Source organism: Bufo bufo, chromosome 2, assembly GCF_905171765.1.
Source record: "Bufo bufo chromosome 2, aBufBuf1.1, whole genome shotgun sequence".
Taxonomy (NCBI): Eukaryota; Metazoa; Chordata; class Amphibia; order Anura; family Bufonidae; genus Bufo; species Bufo bufo.
The window spans coordinates 825,120,641-825,127,644 of NC_053390.1; positions in this window are offsets into that span (position 1 = coordinate 825,120,641).

Here is a 7,004-nt window from a genome sequence, read left to right on the forward strand (position 1 = left end):
TACAGAATGCATAGTAAAATAGGGCTGGAGGGGTTAAAAAAATAAATAAAATTATTTAACTCGCCTTAGTTCACTTGATCGCGATGCCGGCATCTCCTTCTGTCTCCTTTGCTGAACAGGACCTGTGGTGAGCATTCATTACAGGTAAAGGACCTGTGGTGACGTCACTCTGGTCATCACATGGTACGTCACATGATCTTTTACCATGGTGATGGATCATGTGATGACCGGAGTGACGTCACCACAGGTCCTTTACCTGTAATGAATGCTCACCACAGGTCCTGTTCAGCAAAGGAGACAGAAGGAGATGCCGGCATCGCGATCAAGTGGACTAAGGCGAGTTAAATAATTATTATATTTTTTTTAACCCCTCCAGCCCTGTTTTACTATGCATTCTGTATTCAGAATGCTATTATTTTCCCTTATAACCATGTTATAAGGGGAAATAATACAATCTACAGAACACCGATCCCAAGCCTGAACTTCTGTGAAAAAGTTCGGGTTTGGGTACCAAACATGCGTGATTTTTCTCACGCGAGTGCAAAACGCATTACAATGTTTTGCACTCGCGCGGAAAAATCGCGGGTGTTCCCGCAACGCACCCGCACATTTTCCCGCAACGACCGTCTGAAAGAGGCCTTAGTCTGGTTCTCAAACACAATGCCTTCATGTTCGGGGATGCGTGGTACAGGCAAAAGTTCGGCACAGCAATGGGCACGCCAGTCGCATGCACATTTGCAAACTTGTACCTTGCTAGGTTCGAGGACAAATGCATTTATTCAGTTACTAACCCTTTTCTTCCTTACATACAAACATACCATAGAATTGTGGACGACATATTTATAATATGGTCGGACACGGAAAATACCTTTAAACAGTTTGTTGAGCATCTCAACCAGATTAATGACATGAACATGGTGTTTACATATAAGTTTGGAGGCCTGCAGCTCGAATTTTTGGACGTACTCATATCTGCTAGGGATGGCGAATTGGTGACTGAGGGATACCGTAAACCGACAGCCTCCAACTCGCTGCTACATTACTCCAGTTACCATCCGCTAAGCGTGAAGAAAGCGGTCCATTATGGACAATTTATCAGGTTGAGACACATCAACAAAAGGGATGAGGATTACAGGAAGCAGGCTTTGGATTTGAGAAATCGCCTATTATCAGAGGGTACCCTAGTAGTCTATTGAGTGACGCAATGATGAGAGCCACTCATTTAGACTTTAAAAAGAAACCGAAAATAGAACAGGCTGAAGAAAAGATAGTAGTACAGAGGAACAAAAATCCTTTTGTGTTTTGCTTTAAAGAGGACCTTACACCGATCCTGCCATTGTGACCTAAGTATACAGACATGTAGAGCGGCGCCCAGGGATCGCACTGCACTTACTATTATCCCTGGGCGCCGCTCCGTTCTCCTGTTATGTCCTCCGGTATGTTCGGGGACTTGGTTATAGTAGGCGGAGACTTAGGGGACTTGGTTATAGTAGGCGGGTTCTGCTGGGCGTCTCCTTCTCCTAGGCTGTAGTGCTGGCCAATTGCAGCGCAGAGCTCACAGCCTGGGAGGTTTTTTTCTCCCAGGCTGTGAGCTCTGCGATGCGATTGGCCAGCGCTACAGCCTAGGAGAAGGAGACGCCCAGCAGACTCTGCCTACTATAACCAAGTCCCCGAACATACCGGAGGACATAACGGGAGAACGGAGCGGTGCCCAGGGATAATAGTAAGTGCAGTGAGATCCCTGGGCGCCGCTCTACATGTCTGTATGCTTAGTTCACAATGTCAGGATCGTTGAAAGGTCCTCTTTAAGTTTAGCCCTTTAGCTGACCAAATTAAGAAGATTATAAAGGACAACTGGGATCTGTTGGAGAGTGACAAGAGTTTAAATGACATCAGAGGCACTCGTCCTATACAGGGAGTGCAGAATTATTAGGCAAGTTGTATTTTTGAGGATTAATTTTATTATTGAACAACAACCAGAAGTGGCCCAAATCATTAAAAATAAAAAGCTAGCATTTTGTAATTATAAAAAAAAACAGAGCAATGAAGATAAGGAAATCTACAAGATTAGGCAGAGAGAGGCCAAGCAAGTTATAAGAACTTCTAAAGCGCAGGCAGAAGAAAAACTAGCTCAGTCTATGAAAAAAGGGGATAAGACATTCTTCAGATATATAAATGAAAAAAGGAAATTAAAACAAGGAATAACTAAATTAAAAACAAAGGACGGAAGGTATGTAGAAGAGAATAAAGGGCTAGCCGACTGCCTTAATGAATACTTCTGTTCAGTTTTTACAAAAGAAAAAGGAGAAGGACCTCCACTAGAAAGGATGACTAATAAATCGTTTGATGCATGTATCTTTACAGAGGAAGATGTTCTAAGTTTGCTGTCTAAGGTGAAGACAAATAAGTCACAGGGGCCTGATGAGATACACCCAAAATTATTAAAAGAGCTTAGTGGTGAGCTGGCAAAACCGTTAACAGATTTATTTAACCAATCATTAGTAACAGGAGTCGTCCCGGAAGATTGGAAATTGGCTAATGTCGTGCCCATTCACAAGAAAGGTAGTAGGGAGGAATCGAGCAACTATAGACCAGTGAGTCTGACATCAATAGTAGGCAAATTAATGGAAACCCTATTAAAGGATAGGATTGTGGAACATCTAAAATCCCATGGATTGCAAGATGAAAAACAACATGGGTTTACTTCAGGGAGATCATGTCAAACAAATCTTATAGATTTTTTTGACTGGGTGAATAAAATAATAGACGGTGGAGGTGCAGTAGACATCGCATATCTAGATTTTAGTAAGGCTTTTGACACTGTCCCTCATAGAAGACTTATCAATAAACTGCAGTCATTGAGCATGGACTCCCATATTGTTGAGTGGATTAGGCAGTGGCTGAGTGACAGACAGCAGAGGGTTGTAGTCAATGGAGAACATTCAAAACAAGGTCATGTTACCAGTGGGGTTCCACAGGGATCTGTACTGGGACCAATTTTGTTTAATATCTTCATAAGTGATATTGCAAAAGGCCTCGCTGGTAAGGTTTGTCTTTTTGCTGATGACACAAAGATAGGTAACAGGGTTGATGTTCCTGGAGGGAAACGCCAAATGGAAAAGGATTTAGGAAAACTAGAAGAATGGTCAGAACTCTGGCAACTGAAATTTAATGTGGATAAGTGCAAGATAATGCACCTGGGGCGTAAAAACCCAAGGGCAGAATATAGAATATTTGACACAGTCCTGACCTCAGTATCTGAGGAAAGGGATTTAGGAGTAATTATTTCAGAAGACTTAAAGGTGGGAAGACAATGTAATAGGGCAGCACGAAATGCCAGCAGAATGCTTGGATGTATAGGGAGAGGTATAAGCAGTAGAAAGAGTGAAGTGCTTATGCCGCTGTACAGAACACTGGTGAGACCTCACTTGGAGTATTGTGCGCAGTACTGGAGGCCATATCTCCAGAAGGATATAGATACTCTAGAGAGAGTTCAGAGAAGAACTACTAAACTAGTACATGGATTGCAGGATAAAACTTACCAGGAAAGGTTAAAGGACCTTAATATGTATAGCTTGGAAGAAAGAAGAGACAGAGGGGATATGATAGAAACTGCTAAATACATAAAGGGAATCAACTCGGTAAAGGAAGAGAGCATATTTAAAAGAAGAAAAACTACCACAAGAGGACACAGTTTTAAATTAGAGGGGCAAAGGTTTAAAAGTAATATAAGGAAGTATTACTTTACTGAGAGAGTAGTGGATGCATGGAATAGCCTTCCTGCAGAAGTGGTAGCTGCAAATACAGTGAAGGGGTTTAAGCATGCATGGGATAGGCATAAGGCCATCCGTCATATAAGATAGGGCCGGGGGCTATCCATAGTATTCAGTATATTGGGCAGACTAGATGGGCCAAATGGTTCTTATCTGCCGACACTTTCTATGTTTCTATGTTTCTAACCATGTTCTCAATGAACCCAAAAAACTCATTAATATCAAAGCTGAATATTTTTGGAAGTCGTTTTTAGTTTGTTTTTAGTTTTAGCTATTTTAGGGGGATATCTGTGTGTGCAGGTGACTATTACTGTGCATAATTATTAGGCAACTTAACAAAAAACAAATATATACCCATTTCAATTATTTATTTTTACCAGTGAAACCAATATAACATCTCAACATTCACAAATATACATTTCTGACATTCAAAAACAAATCAGTGACCAATATAGCCACCTTTCTTTGCAAGGACACTCAAAAGCCTGCCATCCATGGATTCTGTCAGTGTTTTGATCTGTTCACCATCAACATTGCGTGCAGCAGCAACCACAGCCTCCCAGACACTGTTCAGAGAGGTGTACTGTTTTCCCTCCTTGTAAATCTCACATTTGATAATGGACCACAGGTTCTCAATGGGGTTCAGATTAGGTGAACAAGGAGGCCATGTCATTAGATTTTCTTCTTTTATACCCTTTCTTGCCAGCCACGCTGTGGAGTACTTGGACGCGTGTGATGGAGCATTGTCCTGCATGAAAATCATGTTTTTCTTGAAGGATGCAGACTTCTTCCTGTACCACTGCTTGAAGAAGGTGTCTTCCAGAAACTGCCAGTAGGACTGGGAGTTGAGCTTGACTCCATCCTCAACCCGAAAAGGCCCCACAAGCTCATCTTTGATGATACCAGCCCAAACCAGTACTCCACCTCCACCTTGCTGGCGTCTGAGTCGGACTGGAGCTCTCTGCCCTTTACCAATCCAGCCACGGGCCCATCCATCTGGCCCATCAAGACTCACTCTCATTTCATCAGTCCATAAAACCTTAGAAAAATCAGTCTTGAGATATTTCTTGGCCCAGTCTTGACGTTTCAGCTTGTGTGTCTTGTTCAGTGGTGGTCGTCTTTCAGCCTTTCTTACCTTGGCCATGTCTCTGAGTATTGCACACCTTGTGCTTTTGGGCACTCCAGTGATGTTGCAGCTCTGAAATATGGCCAAACTGGTGGCAAGTGGCATCTTGGCAGCTGCACGCTTGACTTTTCTCAGTTCATGGGCAGTTATTTTGCACCTTGGTTTTTCCACACGCTTCTTGCGACCCTGTTGACTATTTTGAATGAAACGCTTGATTGTTCGATGATCACGCTTCAGAAGCTTTGCAATTTTAAGAGTGCTGCATCCCTCTGCAAGATATCTCACTATTTTTGACTTTTCTGAGCCTGTCAAGTCCTTCTTTTGACCCATTTTGCCAAAGGAAAGGAAGTTGCCTAATAATTATGCACACCTGATATAGGGTGTTGATGTCATTAGACCACACCCCTTCTCATTACAGAGATGCACATCACCTAATATGCTTAATTGGTAGTAGGCTTTCGAGCCTATACAGCTTGGAGTAAGACAACATGCATAAAGAGGATGATGTGGTCAAAATACTCATTTGCCTAATAATTCTGCACGCAGTGTAGTAACATTCAGAAAGTGCCATACACTAAAAGACAGACTAGTCCGTAGTCGTTTTTTAGAGAAAAAAAACAGAAACCTGGTTTCGGGGTGGCGTCCCACGGGAAATCGCCGTTGTGGAAATTGCCCCTGCTGCAGGTTTAATCCACAATGGGAAACCTTGGTATTCGGGGGTCTACAACATACGGTGGACACCCTGATTACCTGCAAAAGTAAATTCGGAGTCTATCTCATACTGTGCATATGTGGCAGGTTCTACATTGGTAAAACAATAAGGAGTCTCAATGAGAGAATAAAAGAACATCTGGTCTCACTCACCTCTGAGAAGGGCTGCCCGCCCCTTATACAACATGTAAAACATGATCATGAAGCAAGAAGTGAAGTACTTAGGTTTACAGGTATTGAAATCGTCAAGAACCCGCCCCAGGGCAGATATAGGGGCTCCCATATTCGTGACCTATCCTCTAGATAGGTCATTCATATCTGATCGTTGGGGGGGGGGGTCCCACTTCCAGCACTCCCGCTGATGAGCTGTTTGACGAAGCTGCAGCGCTCCGGTAAGCATTGCGGAGGCCAGTGACATCACATTCATTGGTCACTTGGCCTATTTACTGCTCAGTCCTATTCAAGTGAATGGACCTGGACTGTGACACCAAGCACAGCCGCTATACAATGTACAGTGCTCCTGGTATGGTGTGAGGAGACCACAAAGCTCACCGCCTCAGCCTCTTCAAACAGCTGATCGATGGGAGTGCCTGGTGTTGGACTGACAACAATCAGATATTGATGGCATATATTGTGAGTAGACATCAATATCAAACACTTGAAAGAACCCTTTAAGACTATTTTATGAGCTTACATCTATTTTTCTTAATTTCACTATTTTTGCACTGTATGAGCTTTTCATGGAAAACATGGTTGTTATAGTGTGATGTTGAAGGTTAGGTAACATCTGCTACTAATCTTATGGGTGTGACCACCAAGCCAACACCAACTTTTAAGCAGCCATACACCTTAGAAGACATGGTGGCTCAGTGGTTATCACTGGTGCCTTGCAGAGCTGGAGTCTTGGGTCTGAACATCTGCATGGACTTTGTATGTGCTCCCTGTGTTTGGGTGCGTTTCCTTACGAGTTCTCCGGTTTCCTCCCACACTCCAAAGACATACCGTAGATTGTGAGCTCCATTGGGGACAGTTAGTAATGATAATGTCTGTAAAGTGGTACGGAATAGGTCAGTGCTATAGCCATCCATCAGGTGAATGATCGTTCAGCCATTTTATTTTATTTTTGTACATACTACTCCAAGTGTTCCCAATAGAGCAAGGAATGAGACTCTCAGATTCTTGGCAACATGGCTGATCGTTCTTACCTCTTCCATTTTGGGACATCTTCATACACATGACATGATCTGCTGGGTTTGCCCAAAATTTGTATAATGTATATGTCCACCTGTCTGTGGATAAGTCTATATCTGCCCATACTTTGAGGATTTTAGATGCCATTTTCTGGGTTACTGGTCATCCATGGCTTTGGCCTTAAAAAGTCTTCTTGGATGACG